General features: G+C 38.1%; 1 long non-coding RNA gene across 2 annotated transcripts in view; it reads right to left on the minus strand.

Moving 5' to 3' along the window:
* The window catches only part of LOC146322668 (uncharacterized), a 130,502-nt gene that overhangs the window by 28,912 nt on the left and 76,292 nt on the right, over positions 1 to 25,298 (minus strand). The gene's annotated exons all lie outside the window — the stretch shown is intronic.

Below are 25,298 nucleotides of genomic sequence, written 5' to 3' on the forward strand. Positions count from 1 at the left end.
AGGTGCCTCCGAGATCAACACAATATGAATATTCCTTGTAGCTGCTTTAAAGAAGGATTTAGTTCCCAGTTTGCTACTGTTCCACCAAGGGTATGGAGTTGAACCTTGAAGGAATAGCGTACGCTGTAACCTATTATGTAGCCTTACTAACCACAATGGCAGCAGCTTGGCCTTTGAGGGAGCTGCAGGACTTCAGGGGGGGCTGTCTATTCCTGAACTCAGCCTTGAAAGTGCGTTTGAGAGTGAGTATGAGTGTGTGTGTGTGTGTGTGTGTGTGTGTGTGTGTGTGTGTGTGTGTGTGTGTGTGTGTGTGTGTGTGTGTGTGTGTGTCTGAGATTTTTGAATGTGTGTGTTTGGGAGGGGGGGCTCCTCAGTTGCCTAACTAAAGTCCCTCACCCAGAATTTGAAATAAGGTCATCGTCCCCGGGAGGCCCCAAGTCAAAGCCTCCCTTCCTCACCTGCCCTTTAACTCTCCTCATTGCCTCCTTTTCTTAATTTAACTCTTCACCTGGGTCCCAGGATTCCTTCTTTCCTTTTACTTCCTTAGATTTCCCTCTGTTTCACCTTTGTTTATACTATAATGCCTTTTCCTCTGGAATGTTTCTTGCCAAAGAGAGCATGAATACCAAAGAAGAAGAACATAACAATGACTCAGCCTCTTCACTTGTTCTCATATTAAACATTGTCCTTTACCTCAACAGTTGGACCTTGTTTTTGTTTGTTTTCGTCTTGGCTTCTGAAAAAAAAAAAAAAAAAGAAAAAGAAAAAGAAAAAAAGAGAAGCTTCCAGTAATAGTATTTGGCCTTAAAAATGTAATTTGATTGGAGAAATGAATTTTATGGATTAGCAAAACAATAAAGACAGAAATGGCATCATTAGTAGATAAGGCAGGTAATAAGTGTATTAAAGCTCGTGGTCTGTGTGTGTGTGTGTGTATGTGTGTGTCTGAAGCAGCACAGATGCATATCCAATAGGACGCAGAGTGAGCAGGACAATAACACGCGATTCTTATGCTAATCAAGGAGGCCATTAATGTTTACATTCAAAATCAGGCCTTCCACAGAAAATACATTCATTCCCTGCTAAACTGGGATAATTAGTTCCCTCTTAAACCCATATTCCATTAACTCAGGTGAATCCATCTGAGTTTCATCAAATTTCTGCTTCATTTTGCATGATAATGCAATTTGAAAGCAAATGACATATTCAGACTGCTCGCGAAGGGAGAGCACCAATGAGAAAATAATATATGTGTAAAAAGGCTTTTTGTTCTATTTTACATGTATCTGTAAATATTTAAAAGTGTTTCCCATAATTCAGCGTGACTGATTTATGCATAAATTAAATCTTTAACTATAAACAGCTTATTGGAGATTAGTGACTGATGTATTAAATGCTCCCTGCTGGTTTTTCTGCGCACTTTGTATGTGTGACACCTTATATTACAATATGATTCTGAAAGGCTCTCACTATGTGAATTTCCTCATTTGAAGGGGGCAGACATCAATAGAAAAAAAAACCCTAAATCAGCAGTGAAATAACAGACAACCACTGTTAGCTTCCATTTGCTGAGTGACATACTCATTTTGTAGGTTTTCACAACAAGAGGAAGGGAGGAAATGTGGATGTAAAGGTCTGTTGTAGGAATGTGAACAATTAGATGACCAAAAGAGTGAATGCTGCTACGCTCATTAGTTAGCAGTCAATAAAACAAATTATTAATTTAATTTATTTAGGCACAATGCCAGTTAAACATTACACTTCATATTAAGGTGTAACATTAATATGTGTTAATGAGAAAATGTAAGTGTTAATAGCATCATAAACACATTTATTGTTAGCCAAGACATTTGTAAGCACATTTTTAAGAAACTTGTTAAGAGTTTATAGACTGCTTAGGAACTTTAATTATGGTAAGAGTTTCTATAATTGTTTATAATAGCATTGTGTTTATTAATACTTATTTATAAATACATGCTACTGTTAATAAGCATCTTATAACGGCCTTATTATGTTTTAACTAACGCTTATTACAAGCTCATTAATATAAAGTTTTACCCTGTTGCCTTTAAGATGCTATGCTGCCTGGTATCTCTTACAATCCCCCAAGGTGGAACATGGACAGCTAACATCTCATAAAACCAGAGTGGTTTGTCAGTGTTTTGATCTAGAAAATGAAAATAATGTTGTTTTGTTGGCTGTATCAGAATAAACTGGCATGTAACCACTTGACCACATGCAGCACAGGCACGTTTACCTGCAAGGACAACAGGCTGCTGGTGTTGCACCGCTAACATTAGCCACACTCTTCAAACCAATAGAGAGGTGAAGTCCCTCCCCTTCCAGTGTGCCCCATGGGCTCTTAATTTGGAAAAATTAATACCGGTAGTCTGTGATGAGAGACAAATATTTTTTTGATCCTGTTTGAATTGTTTCATAAATTACACATTTGATGTTTGTCACTTTAAAACATAATTGTACAAGTCAAGAAAGTTGCCATTTGTCGTGGTTTAGTTTAGCTTTGTGTGAAACCACTCAGTGAATTACGTCTCTCTTCTCACACAATATACGTCATCAGCACCAAGATCACTGTTCCTGGTAAAGTTAGTTAGTTAGTTAGTTAGTTAGTTAGTTAGTTAGTTAGTTAGTTGATTACCTGCGACTCTGTCCTCTTTATCGGCCTGGAAGAGAAAGAACAGGTAAGACCCTTGGTTTGTGTGACTACTTTACCGGGACGAAAACATACAGGCATCATAGCTTCAGTGGCTTATGTGAAGTTTTGGAGGGAGAAAGTCATGACATCATTTATGCAACCATTTGGTGTGTAGTATCTCTCTAATTACGCATCTTCACAGTCTGATATTCCAATAGTTTTACAACAAACAGCAACTTTCTTGGCTTTCTTGAAAACATGTGTAATTTGTGGCATGATTCACCTCTCTACATTACATATTCTGCCAGTCTGAACAGAAAATACATTTAGTTTTTTGTAGGATAATGTGCAATGTTCATAAACCATGGCACAATGTATCACATTTCAGCTTCATTTAAAATACGATTTGGTTATTGAAGAATGTCATTAATGGTAGGTATGACTCTTGATACTCAACATATATATACACATATATATATATATATATATATATATATATATATATATATATATATATATATACTGTCTAAACTATTTAGACAATGTTAACCTCATCGGTTAATAAGTTGTGCTTCATTTTGACTGTTGTCGTATACTTTTAGACTGATCAACAAGTCTAAATTAAAATTTCTGTTTAATCAACAGGGAAATTAGTCTCCAAGTACGTCCCTGGTCTACTGACCCACATACATGCAAATACATGTACACATCAAGCTGAGAAATGGACACCTGGGCTTTTTTTTCAGCATAATAGTTCAGCAGCATTCAGAATTCTTAGCCCTCTAACTTTGCTGCATCAAAACACAAAAGCCCAAACAGAAAACTTGGCTCAAGCAAGTCAGTTTTCCCATGGTGTGTGAATGTGAGCGCGTGAGTGTGAGTGACTGAGTGTGAGAGAGAGTGTGTGTCATGTGCATGTGTGGTGGTGTAATTTTACCTCACAAAAATGATCAAAATATACCTCATATTTTACCCTTTATGCAATATCTATGTTTTCCTTCATAACACAGATATTTACAGTGCTTAAAATACTTATGATTTATATAGGTAGGTAGCTTCACGTCTCTCTCTTTTACACACATACACACACACACACACACACACACACACACACACACACACACACACACACACACACACACACACACACGGTAATGGATAGGAGCTGGCTGAGGGCGTCTGTCAGGGGCGACTGTTCTAATCAGAGCAGTGGGGAGAGAGATAAAGGAGAAAATAATGAGTGTGGCATCAGGCCTTTCATAGCGCAACAAAAGGCCACGGGATCAGATAGACAGACACAATGTGGAGAGGAGAGGAAGAGAGGGAGAGAGGAGGGAGAGAGGGAGGGAGGGATGGGAGGAGGCAGGGTGGGGAGAAAGAGGGAGAGACAGCGAGGGATGGAACGGGTTTGCTAATAAGCCTTCTTGCACTGTAGGTGATGTAGGCAACAGTAGGCAACATTATGAAATGCAAGCTTATGTCTGGCTTCACTTGAAGGATGCCATCAAGTGGGGTGGATGGAAGTTTCTATGACAACATCAATCATTTTACACCGAGTAGTCCTTCAGTGGAGGGAGCTGATTATGGATGCATTTTTCCGCGCACATCCTCCCATTTTCTGCCTCAAAATACTTTGTCGGCCTCATGCCCTCTTTCTTCCTGCTGATTAGTGCTGCTTCATTTACTGTGTGTGTGATAATTTCCAGTCATCCTTTGATTATTAATGCTTAATTTACCCAGATTACACTCCTTTGATTATTAATGCCTAATTTAGCCTGATGACTCCGATCATTAGACGGCACCCAAACTGAAAGCAAACAACCTCAGTGGTCTTCCAATGTACCGATACAGCCTCCTCTACAGATAATGATACTGTTCAGAGGAGCCAGCGGGCCTGCGAGTGTTAAGTCAGTGCCCACGTTTTTACCCAAACTCCCATCAAACTTTAAAGAGAAAAGAAATACTAATTAGAAACTGCAAGCTAGGAGAAATGAGCAGGCAGACTCAGAACAGAAAATCCTATTCAGAGACTTAATGAGCTTGTCGAAGCTGAATAATTGATTTCTAATTCTAGCCTGCAGCTGTTGACCCAACCAGGGAGTGTTTTGAATGGAGCTGAAATATGTTGCGCTCTGACTTGGCACTGTTGGCTTTCTGGTAGCAGAACCATTACCAAATACCCTCATGTCTACCTCACACTTTTAAGGTTTATTTAGACTCTGACATGAAGTTTTCACATTTAATTACTCGACTTTGATGAACAAAACAAACAAAATCAGGCTCTTCCTTTGACATTCATCACAGGTATTTCCCTTGACATCTTAATCCTCCTTCAGATCTTGTTTAAAGAAGCAACATGCAACAACTACACGTACAAAAATGAGTACTGCAATCCAAACAGTGAGTTAAATAGATTGAAATCCTATTTTATATAAAATCTATGGTTTGAGGAAGTTGTTTCCTGTGCTCCTTCCTCCCCAGACCATAGGAAGCTCAGGAAGACTGCAGGAGTGCAAGACAACCGCAATGTTACAATGTGACGATAACGAGCACTGCTGAGTCCTACACTGTAATTTGATCAGATGTTTGACTGTCAGTTGTCTGTTGATGAAAAGTTAAGACCATTATTCTGAAAACAAAAGCCCACTGCTTCAAAAACATGCTCTGGAGTTTGAGTTCAGTCACTGCTCGCCAGACTCCATTAACATATTGCTGAATTTAATGGTTATAAACATATTCTGCTTCTAAAAGATTATTAATGATTTCTTACAATTCATAAAAGGACACTTACTCATTCAGCAAACTTTTTGGCATTAATTTTGAACTCTAATCGATGTAAAACAACATTCTGGCTCAGATTAGAGATTCCAAAGGAGGACACTGCGGCTGCAGAGTTGCTGTCAGAGTAGTGGGTATTTCAACTTAGCATATTTCCTTAACCTCTCATGACATATCATAGTCATTTTATGATTTATTACAGTGAATAATCACAGGTTTCTCCTTTAAGGTTTTAGTTTTCACATCTAATTAGCCAACTGTGGTGCACAAAACAAACAAAATTGAGCCCTCCCCTTGAAATTCATCACAAGTAATTCCCTTGACAACTTAATCCTCCTTCAGATCTTGTTTAATATTTTAGACTGGACACAGTTTAATAAAAAGGCTATTTGATTGTGAGCTGTGAAAGCCCAGTGAGGTAAACTCTCCCAGCGTATAAAGCGTTGGGAACCACGGTCCATATCAGATTGTAGGTGTTTTATGTTTCGTTCATTTGCTGCGGAGTGATTCTTTGTTGCCCTGTGTGGACGATCATATCCTGGGGGCTCTGGGGCAGGAGCAGCACAGAGCACCCTGTGTGTGAACCACAGCCGCCCAGCGTCCCTGTAAGATGACCTCACGGAAAATAGGCCTAATTATTGCCGTGACAGCCCATGCTATCATATTCTGCCAGATCAGTCACTACATAGGAGAGGAGGGGGGGAGAAAAATTAACAGAAATATATACCACCGTGCCACCAAACCTCCCCCCAAACTGAGCCCATTTATTTTTAATACCCTAATCAGCAGGTCCCAAAGGGGGCTTGGCTCTCACTCACCCGCAAAGACAGACACAGGTGAGTACAGGTAAGGCAGCAGGGACAGAGGAGGAGGAGGAGGAGGAGGAGGAGGAGGAGGAGGAGGAGGTGTAGGTGGTGGATGGGGAGCAGAGACTGGGCAGTGACTTGAACAAATAGAAATTTAGCATGCTCATGGTACATCCCTTCATCAGCTGAAAACTTACCCACAAACAGCCTCAGTTTCAGGGAAATATATTTTTGCACTGAGACTTATTTTTTCTGTAGTTAGTGAATAGAGGGATAAAGTGGAACAGAGAAGAGACAGGGGGCCAAGAGGATGCAGTAATTACAAGATACAGAGTTTAAGGTAGACAGCAGTGATTAACTCAAGGACTGTCCTGTTCCTGAAGCCATAGTCATTAGGGCTGGATCATTATATGATAGATTTCAGGGCTATTTGCCTGGTTTTGTTCCCAGGGACAGTATTATGAGAGACACCCTGGGAATGGGACATACTACACCAATAGCTACCTCCGTGAGAAAAACACGGCAAATATCAATGCTCTGTGCTGAGCTGTGGGTGACACTGATGCTGTTACTTGCTAGCTTTCGCTCCAGAGTGTTGGAAATCACAACACAGAATAATACAGCAAAAGAAAGTGTGTGCAGTAACAGCAAGTGCTCAAAAAAATGTTTTTTCCTTTGTTGTAGTGTGTGGAATTACCCTGTTCCTTTTAACCTAATTAAAATGGAGTTTTTTCTCACCATAGTCACCTTAAAGCTTGCTTTTAGTGGGAACTACTGGATCTCTGTAAATAATATTATAAAGAGCACAGTCTAGACCTGCTTTGTATGGAAAAGTGCCCTGAGATAAGTCTGTTATCATTTGTTGCTATACAAATAAAACTGACTTGACTTTATAGGAGTTTTATTCAGCGCACATTTTGCATGGACAGGACATTGTGGCAAAAATGTCTAATGGAGAAAGAAACTCAAGTGGTCAGATGATCATTCAGATTGTAAATAAGCCAATAGTTTAGCCAGAAAAAAAGCTCATTGAAACATTGGAGACTGTTCAAGACAAATAACAGCAACAATTAACAGCACCACTATGTTCAGCAAATGCTGAAAAAATACATATGTGTAGTATATTAGTATAATACATTTAGATCACTTAGTAATTAGCAAAGCAAAGGTCAAGGATGGATAGATGAGTCAACAAAACATCAGTCTTTCCTACAGTCAAATTTGATTTATTTTAAAACAGGACTACAATCATGCTTCACCCTTAACCAAGTGAAGGTTATTGTAATCAATAAATCAATTTACCTGTCAATCTATCTATCTTGAATGATATGTGATTATTTTTGACAGATTTTGCAATTGGGATATGAGTCATGACTGTAATGACATGTAACTTTTGCATTTCATTCTCACTGAAAAATGTGTTGTGTTGGGGTTTGTACCAAACACACTTGTTCTCTTATGAGTGCAAATATGATTTTTAGGCTGAGGCATCTCTGTAGCATCCGGTGTGACTCTGCAGGAATTGATAGTTGCTGGTCTACCGCTGCCTTGATTTGTTTGTGCTATTGTGTGACACTGGTGTTTTAAAAGGTTAGTTCAGATTCAACAAAGTAAAATTACTGTTCTTATCAAAGGATTCTGAATGACATTTTAGGTCATAATTTTACCGTTCACTGACAAATAAATTTGACTTCCTGGAGGCATGGGGTGGAACAGATTACATCTACTCACACAACTGAACTTATGTAGTTTTTCTGGATATTTGTATTTTTTCAAGTCTGTAATTTTACTCTTGCATTTCCTCTACATGATCTACTTCAATTTTTTAAAATCATATTTCACTGAGTAGGCCTAAAGTTTTTAATTACTATCCAAATCTTTCATCTGACAGTTTGTAGCCACTGCTTTCTCTGCAGAAAAGGCAAAAATTAAGGCAAGAGCCAAAAATACATATATACAACACAGTCATATACAATACATATATTTAATGTAGTCACAGAGAACAATATTCAAGGCCCTACAACTTACATTTATAAACTCCATATTTAGTTTTAGGATTGACCGGTTTACAAAAGCGCTCTTCAGTCTAATTTTATTAAATTGGTTGATCCCTTTACCTCTGGTTTGATGGTAACAGTCTTTATTAATGTTAATCTTTACTGTTTCTGAAATGTGATGGTACCTCTACAAAGAAATTGAGTACAGTTTTTTTAGTCCCTTCCCACCGCTGCAGTGAGGTTTGTTTGCAATCTTGTCCGTCTCCCCGTTTTTCTGTCCCCGTCTAATTTCTTCTTGGAAATGTTGCCGTGTTCCCAGATCTCAGCCATGACTTTGTCAAGGATAATGTTGTCATAATCAAAAGAAATAACAGCAGTTCACTGAACCCTTATGAGTACAGCAAGCATCTCATTCTTTTCAGTGCCACCAGGTTAAAATTGTTGAAATTACAGATTGACTTGAATTATCAGATGGGCACAAATAATTAAACATTTTCACTGTGTTTAGACCAAGAATAAAGCTGCAAAACTTTATAAGTGCAAACACACACACACGCACAATCAGGCAGGAGTAATAAGGTAATAATGTGATTAATTCCACTGATTACAAAACAGGCCTGCTTGAGACAATTGTGTTTTCATTTGTGGGTTTTTGATTGTGTGTGTGTGTGTGTGTGTGTGTGTGTACGCACATGTATGTGTGTGCGCGTGTCTATGTCGCTTTTTGCCGGAATTGAAAAGAATACAGTAGTAGCCCTTGTAACCCAGCCTTGCCCTCCACCCCCAGCCCCTCTCGCTGTCACTGGCCATGTGTAGTGTGTAATAGGCACTGACAGTCGTTGTGCAGGTCAGTAACCCTGTGGCCCTGTCTAATTGAGGCTAAGGATCCCGGCTTGTCCTGCCATCTATAATTAACCACATCATCTGCAGCCGTATGAAAGATTCAGCTGGACTGGGAGTGGCCGACACATGATCCTGCTGTTGGTGTTTACTGTTCGCGTGTAGAAATGTGTGTGTCTGTGTGTGTGTGTGTGTGTGTGTGTGTTAGTTAATGCATTGTAGCCACAGTTACTTGGAGGAATCCTCTGATTTAGCCAACAAGTATTTAGGTATTTATATAGTGAAATGTTTAATAATAAGGATTTATTCAGAACCATCTATGTATCTATTACTCAAGAGAAATATAAATACAGTTTTGTTTTTGCTCCTGTTTTTCATGAGTGCAAGTATAATACCTCAGACTGCTTTTGTGCACACAAAAGGTTTATTTCTGTCAAACTTTGTTTTGACACGTTAAAATCCATCTTAGTGAGCACTTCTCCTTTGCCAAGATAATGCATCCAGCATGATTTGCGGTTTGATTGATGATTTGATTGAACTATGGCTATTTCACGTAAAGCTACAGATGCCATTTTTTTCCCAGGAGGGCAAATGCATGACCCATCCCAACCCATCACTCTTCATGCCTAACCCTAACCAATCAAGCCTACCAAACCAACGAAGGGAAAGAGTGCTAGCCAATCGGAGGCTAAATAGGGCAGATCATGACTTTGATGTCCTGGGAACAAAATTGGTTTCTGAAATCCTCTGTGAAAGATACATCGTTAAATGTTTCTTTTCCACCACTGCACATTTAAGTAGCCTTGTATTGTAGAGATGTCCAAATAAAACATTCTTCCTCCCAATTATCAGTCAGTAACTTAGTCAATCAGGTTTGTGACGTCTGTCTTATCTCCAGTAAGACACCAGCAACTGCTGGAGAAACTTTGACTGGGAAATATGCAGACTATGCAATACAATCTGGTGCTGAGGTAAAGCTGGTGTTTCTCTTCTTCACTGACTGTTAAATTTGACATACTTGATGCTAAGGGGAAGTATCAGGTTCCTGTTTTGGGGCTAATAAGTTACCTGGTATCGGCTCCGTTACCTTGCAAGGTAGCTGGATTTGCAAGATCAGAAGATCAGGTGAGAATCTATCTTGCCAGGCTTCAAGTTTGTGTTTGCACCTAAAGTAGTGCGGCCAATCAGCGTCCTAGGAAGGACACCTGGCAGCTATGGGCATGGTTTGAGGTGTCACGACATTCAGAAGTGTGAGAACTTGAGAGTATTTTTTATTAAAAGAAGAGCCAAAAACAACACTGAAGGCTTTTCTTGGTGGACAAGATGTTTTCTCTCTCCTCCCAACTGGCTTTGGCAAGAGTTTAGTCTGATTTGTTTAAGTTAGATGTGATAGACAGATGGTTCATCCAATCACCTGTTCTTTGAAAGTACCTGCCTTTTTTCTAAGGACGACTTTCAAGATGGTTCTGTGTAACAAACCATCTGGCGTGTCAGGTTATTGGATTGGTGCACAGACTCGTCACTTGCCGATGCAAGGGTTGTTCCGATACTGATAACAGTATGGAAACAACCCTATTTCACTGTGACCATTTAATCAGTATCTCTATATGCCACGCTTGTCAGGTGGATGGATTATCTTGGCATTGCAGAAGTGCAAAAAAGGAAAAACAAAATTGTTGCATTTGGAAAAGGAATAGGAACTCTGGGCTCAACAAAAATACACAGTCAAATTCTCGAACTTTTCATTCATTTTCAAAGTGCTTTTTCAACCTTTTCCAGCACCTTACTGCTGCGGTAAATATTACATACATATACTCAATACTATTATTTTGCATCTTCATCACAAAAACATCAGGTGTTACTCTGGTGTAAAGTACCAAAATTATGCTTTGTTATAGAATTTTACAGAGGTGACAAATTAAAGGAAAACACAACAGTTTCATGTTTCAAAATGTGTCAAATGTCTGTAAGTAGACTTGGCATCCTATACAGCCTGGCTGAGCCAATATTATTTTGTTTCTTATCTTAAAAGCAAACCATTTGCAATTTCTTATGAAAGTAAAGCAATTACAATTTCCAAGCACTTTTCAAACCTTGAAAACACTACATTAAAATTCAAGTGTTTTCATTTTCAAGGATTTCCAACACCATGGGTATATCTACATTTTGCAAATATGGATTTAACCCCCAAAACTATAATTTATGTCACCACATATATAATGCATTTGAGTTAAGTTTGCTGACAATCTTTTCACACTGTTGTCTGTAATGTTATCAGTAAATGAAAGCCACCTGCACCGAAATCTGGCAAGTATGAGCCGACAAAATTTGCAGTAAACCCCCATGTAACCTTTCTACCGTCCTCCTGTTCTTACCCCCTCCCCAGCTTGATCTTTGGCGTGACAGAAACTTGAAGTGTACTCTGCCCCTTCAAACACCTTGGCTCTGCCTTCCCCTGCCCTCTCCTCCTCCTCCTCCTCCTGTTCGCTCAGCTCTCCCGGCTCACCCTACCCCACTTAGCTCCTCTCTCTTTCCTGTCGAAGCCTTTGAAATACAGCTTTCAAAAATGCTGCTTTTTGAATTAATGAATCATTTTTCGCCAGGTGTCGTTGGGTGGGTGGGGGGTGGTGGGGGGCAAAGGGGAGAGAGAGGGGAGGGGGGGGCTAATAAATACAGAGTGGAGAGAGCCTCACCACTACCAATCCCTTCCCTCACTCCCTCATCCGACGCACCCCCCTACACCCAACACACACACACACACACGCCTTTGCTTTCCTCCCACAGCCCTCCACCCCCAGCCCTAGATGAAAGGCCTGGCTCGTTCCTGTACCTTTAATTTAAAGCTGAAAAGGAAAACGAGAGCGGGGGTGCGAAACACGCTTATGAATATGGAGAAAATTGAATGAGCACCGTCCCTTTGAATAAATCAGTATGAATGTCCCTTGGCCTTGTTGGGAGGAAGGTCGCAGGAGACCCTTGGATATACAGATGGAGAGCAGCTTGATGGACCCGTGTGTGTGTGTGTGCCTGTGTCATGTACTATACGCATGTCCTTGTAAAGACTATGCAGATGTTTTGAGAAGTTTAGAGCGCTCATGATGCATTTATTGTCAGTTGTTAAGTGCAAAATGACTCTGAGAGGTTTAAAAAAAAAATGTTGATTACACTGAAAGTGATCATTATATTCTCAGTCAGATGATTTGAATAACTGATCATATGGTGGCTATAATAACATATTATGATTGTGCCTATATGCAGATGCATGATGCAGATGAGATGTGAGTACAGCCTAAGAGGCATGCAGCCTTGAAGAGGCAGAACAAGAACACAAAGTACTAAAAGCTGTGTGGATAATGTTGGTAGTAGTGGGTAAATCACACTCTGAAGGGATAGTTCAGTGGTACTTATCCATAGTCAGTGTATTATCTTAAAGGACCAGTGTGTAATAATTACAGGAATTTATGTACATAAATGAGATATATTATATATAAGTATGTTATTTATTATTATCAATCAACGTAAACTCATAATCTATATGTTCCTGTTACTTTAGAAATAGCCATTTATAGTTACATACGGTCGGGTCGACTTACGGAGATCATCATCCTGCGCCGTCTACGGCAGTGCAGAGCGGATAAACTGCACTAACAGTGACTCTTGGGAAGCCCATGGTGACCTTACGTAGACGCCGCAGCGTAAACACGGAAGTAGACGGGGAGGATAGACGCAGGTGATTGCTGGCAGACCATTTAGCGTTGTGAACCTTGACTGGCACAGTTTTGACAAATGGAGGATCATACATACACTGTACCAGAACAAAAAGCAGCGGACAGTGAATCCCCGTCATCCAAGAAGCAGAGATGCGAAGAAAGTAAACGCAAGCATGACAGGAAACGGCAAAAACACGAATCAACATCGGCATAGTGTTTACACGATGGAAATTGCTGATGGCGGACAAACGTTTTCACAGTGACGCCGAGGTTGCCTGTTTTCTGCTGGACAGGTGATTAGTCCTACACACATAATTGTAGTTTGTTGTGAGATAGCTTTCGCTCACCATTATGTCCGCTGACGGCCACCGTACTCTTGGTAAGAGAGGGGTAAATCCTCTTAGTTGCAATCTAAGGTTTGAACGTTAGATGCCGCTGGAAATCACACACTTCTCCTTTAAGTATATGGTGGTCAGCACGCCCCCAGCTGGGAGAAGCAGCAGGAGCACAAGCATGGAAGCTGAGCAATGTTCTGCTGTGGACAGGGTCAGTAGCAAAATGTATTTTAGCCAGCAATATTTAGGATGTTTTCAGCGCCTTACCTCACCATCAGACAGCCTTTTTCTGTATAACGGGAACCTACCGTTATACAAGCCAAATGTTGCCCTATCCATGCCAACCGGACTCCACTGCTGAGATGAATCATTTTACCTCACGAATCATGGGAGTAGCTGAAATCAATCTATTAATTTGTTTGTGTCATACAATTTTATCTCCAAAAGTTTTAAAAACAGTGAAACCAGCAAAAAATGTTCCTTTTCTGTTTTTTTTCCAGATATGTGCTGAGACTCAGTTTATGTGTGTGCAGGGAAGCAGAGAGAAAAGTGTTTTTAAAAGTCTGCATGTGTTCAGCTCTCAGTACTTTTGTAGCTTCTAACTGAATCTCTGTGGTTAGAAGTTTAGTTTCTCTCCTGCACTGCTGTTTGTATTAAGGTTTCTACTTCATATTTACTTTCAGCTGTTTAGAAGTCATATTAAGTTACTTCTGGTGAAAACGCAACATTTCCTGATCCTGCTGCTTCATTATAAAAGCTTTTAGATAACAAAATAATGGGGGACTTTTACTGTGAAGAATTTATAGGAAATAAAATGTTTTGTTCAGCTCAGATGATAATGATTGATCACATCATGCATTTGGTTTGTGTGTGTAGAATCACTGGGGAACAAAAAAACATTGTAATCAGTCACAGTCAGATGGGGCTGCGAGAAGAGCTAAAACAATTAATTGACTAGACTTAATTTATAGGAAAATTAATCAAAAACTATTTTCATTTGAGCAATTGTTGAGCAATCATGTCAATTCCATTTTCAAGCAAAAATGCCAAATACTTTTATGGTTCCGGCCTCATTAATGTGAAGATTTGCTGCTTTCCCTTGCTGTTCATGATCATAAACAGAAGATCTTTGGGTTTTGGACACCACTTTGGAAACCATCATCATTTTCTGGTGTTGTACAGACCAAACAACTGATTGATTAATAGATTAATTGAAAATGAAAATAATCACTGGCTGCAGGCAAAGGTGTAAGAAAAAAAAACAATGTTTTCCAAAACATGCAACAGGCTTTAAGATTGATATTCTTCCCATACTCCAACAAGGATCTTAAGTGCCATGTTAACAAGGCTCTCAAACAGATACCCATGACATAATAACATACTGCAACCTTGCCAAAAATAAATTCTCTGTGATGGGATATTTATGTCCGGTAATTGAAGCAACTTTCTTATGAGTTGTTTTTTCATTTTGTGGTGAAATGAATGGAGGCCGTATCTTTGCAACAGGTAAACACATCTCAGTTGGTGCAAACTGCTCATAATTCTTTTACTGAGTTGTTCAGCACAATATGATGCATGGTAATTGAAAAATAGTCACTTAGTGATTTGACTGAGAAAGTGATGATTAGACTCTCTGAGAGATTATTTTAATCAGTGATAATAGGGGGCAGCTGTAGTAGCATATATATAGAATTTAGATGCCGTCTATAGTGCTTAAAAGGATAGTTAGGATTATTTCAAGTGGGGTTGTATGAAGTACTTATTCACAGTTGATGTATTATCTAGAGTAGATGGCAGTCAGCAGGGTCCCCAGTGTAGGAAACTGGGCAATGTACTGCTGTGTACAGGGTCAGCAGCAAAATGTATTTTAGTCAACCAAAAAAACCCAACCAACTTAAAAAAAAAAAACTATATCAGTTTGATGTCAAATGTTGCTCTCTCATTTCAGTTGTTGGACTCCCTCAATCTGTTCATTTGTTTGTGTTATTGTTGACCTCTGTGATTTCAAAGGTTGAAGTCACACAATAACACAAACTGACAGCTGTTTTTGCCAAAGGAGTCTAGCTAAGCAAGAAAGACCACAATATTTGTCTTCTAAGACTCTAAGCAGTTTCCCGTCAGAAAAGGTTGCCTGATGGCAAAGTAAAGTGCTGGGAGTATTCCAAATATAACATACACATAAACTGAGGGTGATTGTTTGTTTTTTTTTTATCAATTTTGATCACAATCTGATATTATATTGATTATTTGGACAACGGTATGATATTTGCAGATGTCACAGAGTCTGCCATGATATGATTCTGATTTGACTAAATGCAGGTGTGTGCGATCAATATCAGACAGTCATATATACATTTAACAATCGGTTACATTTATGTCATCACACAAAAAGTAACTTAACTATGAATTAACAATTTATGACTGAGATCTTCCAGACATTTATGACACAGACGTGACATGTGATTTTCAAAATAGAGGAAACAACTCACTTCCATCATAGATCTTGTACTAAACAGGATTTTAACCTATTTAATATATGACCTTTGGCTCCTACTCGCTATTTGGACTGCAGTACTTTTTTAACACTAGGGTCTCACACATTGCCCCTTTTAAAAAATAAAATGTAAACAATAAAAGCAACAAAAAACAACAGCAGAGGAAAGCAACAAGGTTTCCAGACCTCTGTGAGCTGTCATTTATACAGGTAAAAAATAGAACAAAACATTTTTTGTTGCCTAAACTTCCCCATTCATCCCCAACTCTCGATGTTGTAGCATTATTTTGAAGAACTACATATACTCTCATACCTCTGCCTTTACAAAGTTGTGTTGGTCAGTGACTTATCTTATGTTTATCAGTGTAAATGCACTTAATGCACTCCCAATTCAAATAATACATTATTTATTTATTTGCTTGAATTTAGGACATTAGATGAGAATGGAGAAGATCATAACACTGATCAGTTGATCGATATTGTCAGTATCTTTGTATCTGTGCACATAAATAGAATTCAACTCTTATTCTCTGTTTACAAAAAAAAGAGTGTCCGTACTTGCAAGAGTATACACACTGCTTTTAGCTCCTTCTATTGTGGTGTTTTCAGTCCAAGGCCGCGTGCCATTCAGGCTGTGCTCTCAGAGCTCAGATCCAAACCTCTGCTGCCTTCAATTAGCATTTAACTCATGAGTGTGAGTCAGTGTCTCCTTGTTCACCAAAGTAGCTGAGAATTCAATTTCTCCCTGTCCTTACAATCATCTGCTCTCGCTCTGTCTCCCTCCATCCTCCACCTCTCTCTCTGTCTCTGTCTTTCTTGTGTTGTCTTTTTTTTTTAATCAGATTTACTCACTGAGCTGATGCAACCAATACTGTATAACAATTGATGTAGATAATCAGTGGAAAAGTGTGATAAATAAGGCAAGGCTGTTCATTTTCTATCATCTTAAACAAAACAAACATTTGATAAATGGCGGCAATAAGAAAACTGACACACCTGCTTATTGATTTGGTGAGAAAGTCTTCACACATTGTCAATTCATCAATAAAACTTCAGCATGAACTGTGCTTTAGTAGATTATTTGATTTGGGTAAACATATCAACTAGAGCTGAGATGATTATTTGATTAATCGATCAGTCAATCAGCTGAAATTATTTTGACCATTTGATTAATCATTTAGGTAATCTTTCAACATTATTGTGTTTGTCTCTTCAATGAAAATAAATTAAAGAAGATATAAAGATATAAAGATGTCATCTTGGGCTCTGTGAAATTATAATTTTATGACATTTCATAAACAAGGTGATGAAATTATTAATTAAGGAGATAATCAACAGATTCAGATCACAGAATTTGTTAATGAAAACAGCTGTTAGTTGGCAGTACAAAATTGCAGATGAGATACTATATTTTCCTTTATCTCCCTTTTGTGTGCATTTGATTTAACCCTCACAGAAATACCATCTCTTTGACATAAAAGGATAGTTACACAGTCCCTCCAGGATTTCACAGGCCTTTCTGGGGGGATTATTGCAGCCTATAATGCCTTTTCCAATATTTTAGTGGAGGTTTGCAATGAAATTGTGGGAGCAACTTAACTTTTCTTTTTTCTTTGTTTGTTAGTTTCTTTTTTCTTTTTTTTTTTTTGATAATGATTTATTAAAAATGAAAGGCAACCTGTCACAGTGTTCCCGTTTTCTGTGTCCTGACTGTTCTTGGTGAGTTACCTTACCAAGAACTTCTGACAAAACATGGTTTATTTGTAAATGAAGAGGTGCACTGTTATAAAATATAAACGTGCACAGAGCGTTGATGAAAGTCAACAACAATGACAAACCTTACTTTCTGTGCAGTACCAGTGACAAAAGAAATAAACTGAAATAAACTGGTTAAATTTGCACTTGCAACCTTGAAAATACCTGGAGGCACTAAGTAGATGAGTTTAATTCTACTTGCTTTGTTTCTTTATGGTCAAAACCTCTTCATTTATCCCTGACACTCCAATTATTTCCAAATACTAAAAACATTTAGATATTCTCACATACCTTTGCCTTTACTTGGGTCAGTGAGACAAATCAATAACACAAGTTAAAGAATGCTAGTCATTGTTAGTTGAGTATTACAATTACAAAAACGCTAACTGATAATTTTTTTAAGGTTTGCTTTATTGTGGCATTTGTATCTGTTTTAAAATCCCATCAGTTGTCATTTTTCCTTCTTGTCTAAACTATGATTTTGCACTCATTTCCACTTTGAATAAGTAAAGTTGGGGAACCATTTTTTATTTCTGTACTTTCTGTACTCTGTACTTGAAGACATATTTATCATCCAAACCATCTCCAGAGGTAGACAGAAAAGGAGACGGCCTTCTCAAGGTGCAAGGTACAAAACGCAAGGTGCTAAAACAGTCGTGTCTATTTTAATACACTATACACTGAAGGAAATAATAGATAGCGGCTAATTACTGACACTTGTTGATTTTCTTCTTGCTTGTTAAAACCTGCTAAGAGAGATTTCTAAGCACTGGCCTGTGTAGCAGAAAGGTTGGAGGAGTGCGACCCGAGGTGAAGCCAGGTGGTGTAGAAGACGCCGGCTCATATTGCTTCAAATTTTCATCAAGTATGTTTGCAACAAACCCCGACCTGTGGCTGAAGCTGCAGTGTTCAGATCACACACTCCCTTTTCGAACAATGACATTTGATTAATCTTGACAGTTTAATGCTCCATTGAGTAATATTCATGATAAACAGTGAATCAGTTGACTCATTTAATGTAAAAGGGTGTTACTACTGCCTCTGAGATTACAAACCCAGACTCTTTCAGACTTTTTTTAGCTCATTTGGCTAGCAAAGAGAGTTTAGTGAGCCAAAGAAACTGTGATATCCTTCTAAAGAGTTGATGGAACAAAACGGTGATTAAATGTAAGAAAACAGAGGACTTGAATTTGACAGGTAGACAAGACATAGAGACATAGACAAGTATTTGATAGTCAGTTAGTGGACCGAACTTGACAACCTGATATAGAGTAGGTGAGTAGTGAACTACGAGGGAGTCAGATTACCTGTAAACGAAAATGGAGAAAAGGGTAACAAAAACATGGGGAAACAAGCGGAACCCAGTGTGTAAGATTTAGGAGGATTTATTGATAGAATATGGCGGAAATGGAATATAATATTAATAACTTGATTAGTGTATGAAAAGAATCATTGTGTTTTTGTCATCTTAGAATGAGCCGTTCATATCTACATAGGCAGTCTGTCCTCTCCCACAGAGTCTGCTGATACACTGGTCCTTTAAGTAATTTCATGTGGCCATTTCATGCCATTTAGTCTTTAGTGAGTTATATTGTGCAGAGAGAAGAATAAGAAAAATGTCGAGGGACAAAGTCTACATATGGAGGAGGTTGCAATGGATTGATGGGTCGAACAAACACAGCTGTGTGAAACCAGAACTCGATGCTGGGTTATTTTAACTTACATAACTTAAGTCACATACTTAGATGACATACATAACTTACGTAAGGAACAAACTTTTTCTTAACCTAACCAGGTTATTGTGCCTAAACCTGGCCAAACTGCAACCTTTTCATAACGTTAACCATGACGTAAGGTCACCTTACTATTGTTAACATGACAATGAAGTGTGTGAAGTGTTTGATCTATAAATGCGTCATTGAAAACTGCAGCGCAAATGCAAAATCTGTTTGTGACACTTAGAGCGTATCCCATAGTAAGCACTTAGCTTAAAGTTTGTGTCAGTGCTACGTCACATTTTTCAAATTTGAACACATACCAATTAAAATGCTAAATATTCTGTGATGTATCGATGTAACACTCATTTTCTTTTTCTACTGTCCTAGTCACCGCATCTTTATGTCTATATTTATTGTCACCAGGACAACAGAACATGCTTAATTTCAAGCACTGCTAAAAGCCGTGTGCTACTTATGCACCGTCCTATGAGATCATGTTGGATGCAGAAATGTATTTCAGGGTGTGTCCGTACACTGTAACATCACTGTTGAGCATTGCTATAGCTGTAACAGAGCACATTTCTGACCACACTGAAACCAGGGCACAGACACTAGGGCTGGGTATTGGTACTCAATACCTTTAAGGTATCGATTGAAACAAAACAGTACCAAGTAGTATCAAAACTTCTCAAGTCAAATACAAATACCTTCATTTAATCCTTTTGGTACCCGGATCTAAAAAAAAAATACTATTTATATGGCTTTGCTCGCAGCCAATCACTGCAAGCTGAAGCAGACTTGAGACTTTCAACTGAAGATGACAATGAAATGTTGCTTTTCACCCAAGTATCACCTTACTATTTAAAATCAAACCAGCAGCAGGGTCTATCTGAGCTGACAGCTAAAAAAAAACCTGACTGATCCAGCAGCAAAAACAATCATAAGAATTAAACAAAATTAACCTGATGGAGCTAAAACATTACAACTTATTATTTAACATCAACTGACCAACAGTGTCCTATGTACATAGGATATACAAAGACGTGCTAAAAGAACTGATCCCTACAGACTGAAGTGGAAAAATGTAAGCCAGCATGTCTGTATGCACCAACACTTTCTGTACTCATGATTACTAACATTGCTGGTGTAGTCTGAGCCGTTAACAGCAGTGAATTAGCACAGATGAAATGTTAATTATGTCCCTGGCTAGCTGTCCAACTTCACTTTGGACAGGCCCATTTCACAGTGTCTTGGCAGGGTAAACACAGCTGCAGCTCATAACTAATAACTGGTCACTTCAGTTGAGGTCTTCCATTAAACAGTTTTTATGCCTAAAACAAAATAAGATATGATATTAACATGATATTCTATTTAGGTGGCCCCAGAGTGGCTACCAAGTTTTATCCTCATGCTGTGATCCTTCACCATCACAATGTTACTGGTCAACAAATCCTCTGTGTCTCTTAGTTTATTGACAAAAAAAGGCAAACAGTAAATAGGAAATGAACTCGCATTTGCATATCCTTTTCTATTCTTCTGACCACTCAAAGAGCTTTACATAACACACACACACACAGTACTTGTCCCCTGCTAGCTATCAATACGTCTGAGGCACTGAAGTATGGGTTTACTAAGCCTACTCAAACTGCTAACGCAACCCTAACAGATGAACTAGAAACACAAAAGGCAGATTCTGAACAAACAAAATGGCATTGGCAATTTAGACTTGAATGGAAGCAGGATTTTAAGTGGCTGGAATATGACACATCTAAGGATGTTGTGTACTGCAGTGTGTGCCAGTCAGTTTCCTCAACTAGCAGAGAGGTCTGGCTCATCTTTCATCTGAAACAATGCCTTCAGGAAACACCACATTACAGTTCATTCAAGTGTCACTGTTAAGGAAGGCTGTGTTAAATTGCATTAAATTGCCTTTTCTTTTTTTTTACATTTAGGCTACCAAAAATACTTCTAGTACTTTGGCAACCAATTGTAGGGCTTGGTGCCTCATGAGGCCAGTGCTTAAAATATTAACATCAATCTCATATAAGTAAACTGATAGGTTTTCAGTGTTATCTCAGGTGGATTAAAGGACAAATCTGGAAGAAAAACTCATTTGTCACAGTTTTTAGAGATAATGTGTAGATTCGTTCTTGTTTCTTTGGCAATCTGCTTTAATGAGTAGTGATTCTGTAACAGTTACTCTCCAGCAAAGGACTAAAACAATTGAAGTAAAGAAAAAACCCTGCAACACGGTGCGACACACAAACGCAGTTGCACCGGAAAAGGACCATGTATTGTGAGACATGTTATTAACTGGAAAGTCGTATTGTTAAATGTTTTCTTTGAACCATACATGTATTCACCATGTCTGCATATTTTTATTGATTCTCTCCTTTGTCAGGATATACTGTCCATACATGCACACAGGGGGCCTACTGGTATGTTGTTACAGCAGCAGTTTGCGCAAAGTGTTTGTTTGTCAGGGTTTCATTATTGCCAACCTCACTCCTAGGAGATGTGCTGTTCAGTCATTTAAACGAGCCTCGTTGGAACTGTGTTTCTTTTCATTGATTTATCAGTGGCCCAGTGTTCATTCACTACACCCTATCTGTGACTGAAATCCAACTCACTGAACTCTAGTTTCCTACTGAATTACGGACATGCACTCTAGAAACCAGGCTACTGAGAGATATTAGGTTACAACAAATTAAATACCACGTAAACATGCATAACAGTAATCTGGTAACTATTTACTATTTACGTGCCATAGGTGAGAAATCATATTTCTTCTTTTTTGAGTCAAGACTTACCGATTTTAAGTGTAATATACAGTGGTACACTATCTCTTTTTTTCTTCAGCTGATGGTATGATGTACATTTTTCATTAAGAGTGTGAATGTGTCTAAATAGCCCCCTGTTGTGTTGTTGTAGGCGGAGCCAGTCGGGAGTTCCAATGCCAGGTTTAGATTAAAATTGTTTTATCACTTAAAGTACAACAGCTACTGCACCTCTGTATTAAAAACACAGGGAACTATTTACTCTGGAACTATTTGGAAGCATGTAGGCCAAGGCAGCCTATATGGCACTACATCCTATTTTCACAACACTCGCTCGCACATTTTGTTCGTTTGTTTCTGAACAGTGGCTGAAGAAAATATGAGCCATTTTGAATATGTCACTTTTTCTCCAGGACTACAAAAGCTACTTGAAAAAGTTCACATAAAAAAGTGGGAGCAGACTGGCCGACCTGTACACACTCACGAAATGAGAAAAGACGGGCCATCTTTCTACAACTCCCAAATGGTTGGGCGACTTTATCAACAACTAGCAACTGAGTCCGTTTTTTGTCATTTCATTTTGCTAATTTTATGGTCAGCTCACAGTGAAAGGTGCTGCATCGTTCATTTTTTTTATTTTGTTGTGATTCACACAAGTCTTCCAGCTTTTCTCCTATTATATTTAACCATAGTTGTCTTTTTTATGTGATAGAACTTTGATTTTGAGTCATCAATACTACATAAAAACACAATAAGATGACAGAAAAAATAATAACTGACTTATTTAGACTTCAAGAAGCTTATTTCTTCATCAGATATATTGGATATACAAATTAATCTACATCTTCTAATCAGAAGTGATGTAATGCTGTTTCAGAGCTCCAGCCAGCACAAATCAAGTCACAAGATATGAATAAACACCTCTGATATGATTTTTTTCCCCTCCTGCAGCAGATGATGTGCAGATGGATCTACAAGAAGGAAGCTGGCAAGGCTACACAACTTTACTAGTCTCATTTCAGAGCAGATATGTGGCTGCTAAAAGTTATTATAAGCATCATTCACAGCATATGTAAAAGAAAACTCATTATTTTGACAGATATTGCAATTGCGATATTATTCACAATTACCAGAACTGATCATTTTTGCACCCTAATCTTGATTTTCACTGGAAAAAAAAAATATTAAAATCATTATGATGTGACATTGGAGGTCTGTATCAAAAGAACAGCAGCATCTGGAGACAAGCAGCATCTGGAGAACAGCAGCACAACAATACTTCATTTCACATTTTTAAAAAATTGCAGCTTCTGTGAATTGGATATTGGACTCAGCCATATTGTGATTTCGATAATATTTTGATTAATTGTGCAGCTCTGGTTTACACTGTAAGAAGATTTACAACATTAGCATAAAGTCATTATTTAAGTATATAATGTATACTGCTTTTAATATACAATATTAAGAGGCTAATTTTAATCCTGCCCGCTTCATGTTTGTGGAGGCGTCTGACTTGTGGTGGAGAGTGAGCAGGAGGATGTGATGGAGACAGAAGAGCTTGTGAAAACAATTCAGGCGAAGAAAGCAAGGGAAGTGATGGCTGCTTTGAGAGGAGAATGAGGTGAGAACTGAGGAAGAGGAGGGAAAAGTGAGGGGATTGCTGAAAAGTGTTTACCAGATGACCCAGGATAATGTCTTATCAGCTGTCTTTTATTATCAAGTGCAGTGATTCTTTGTCAGTGTGGAGGCCAGAGAAAAAAGATGATTTTTTTTTCTGACGTTGTCCCACACCCTGTCAATAATAAAGACGTATACAATCATAAAGGAAATAATGTCCACTAAAGCTCTTTCTCCAAGCAATTCTTATAGTAACAGAATCACACAATCATGCAGTATGTTGATAAAAGATGGCCGAAATATGTTCAATTTCCATATTATGCAGACTGAACAAATCCTTCTTTTGATTAATATATGGATATTTTTTTGTACTACACCTGTGTCTAGTTCTTAAAGATGTCTTGAAACATGTCCGGAGGGACCTTAACATGGAAAATGCAAATGTCCAAGTTTTATAAATCCAACCCCTAAAATGTGAATATCTTCTGGTTTCTGAAGATTTCTATATACATATGTCTGTGAACAAAACAAGACTTTTGAGGACATCATCTTGGGCTTTGGGAACAGCGATACACATTTTTCACCATTTTTCCAAACAAGCAATCAGTTACTCTAGAAAATAATTGACAGACTAATTGATAATGAAAATAATCATTAGTTGCAGCCCTGATCTAATCTTTCTCTGTCATTGAAAAATCTGTCAGACTCAATTCTTACTTTGCACGTGCTCAGTAGGATACTCTCTGTCTGTGGAAAACAACAACAAAACAACAAAAAACTGCTTCTGAGACGCAAAAGTTACTTTATGGATGTAGAGTGCTTTTCTTTTGTTGTCATAAGTTTAGAATTTAAACTTACATCAGTTTATCTCTCCAGGTTATGGGTTTTGAATTAATATGACCAAACTTCACTAATACAGTTGTTGCCAACTAGCATACAAGATTTTATAATGGCTGCAAGATCGAGGCCAATTCTAACACCGTGTTATTTATTAATCCCAAACCACCCAGTGTAAGCTTTGTTGTCTGTAATGACATACTTCCCTGTTAAGATATGAACATTTTGTGCTAAATTTAAATGTAAAATTACTTTTAAGTCAATTCAAATAATTAAAGTCGTTATCATTGGAATAGTCGCTTTGTATTCTGCAAAAATAGAAATAGACTTTTATTTTGAATGCACACAATGTATGACACCTGAAAGAATTTAAACCATATACAAAAAAACTTAAGTAACATTATCAGATACTGATTGCTCCCACCAAGGGAGCTGACATCTTGGATTAAAGTCAATATTATAGTCTTTATTAGTGAAAATGTATCCATTTTATTATGAAGAGTACATACACATGTTTCTTATATCAAAAGATGACTAGTGCATTTCAAGTGGTCTGTGAGTTACGAAGGAAAATGTAAAAAATGTTGTCTCCCCTACATCTAACTAAAAGTAAAGCAGTTTAATGACATAGTCCTCATATAAATCAGATCCTCATGACGGTTTTAATGTTCTTTTTTTGTTGAAACTATTTCAGAGAAGTGTTGATTCAGCTGCTTCACGGTGCATTCAGTCAAGTTGCAGTTTATATTCATGTCTGTCCAGACTCACAAAATCTTTACTGAAGTTTTAGAAAGAATTTGTACAGAGGACTGCTAGAAAACTAACAATTATGATGTCACAGTGAAGTTGACCTTTGGGATAGAAAGTGTCATCCCTTCATATTTTACCATTCTTGTTCTCAGATGTGAATACTACAAGAAAAGTAATATTCATGGTTATTCATTTCAATGTGAAGAGCCATTTGATTTCAATGTGAATATG

This window comes from Lutjanus erythropterus, chromosome 8, assembly GCF_056507025.1.
Source record: "Lutjanus erythropterus isolate fLutEry1 chromosome 8, fLutEry1.hap2, whole genome shotgun sequence".
Classification (NCBI taxonomy): Eukaryota; Metazoa; Chordata; class Actinopteri; order Lutjaniformes; family Lutjanidae; genus Lutjanus; species Lutjanus erythropterus.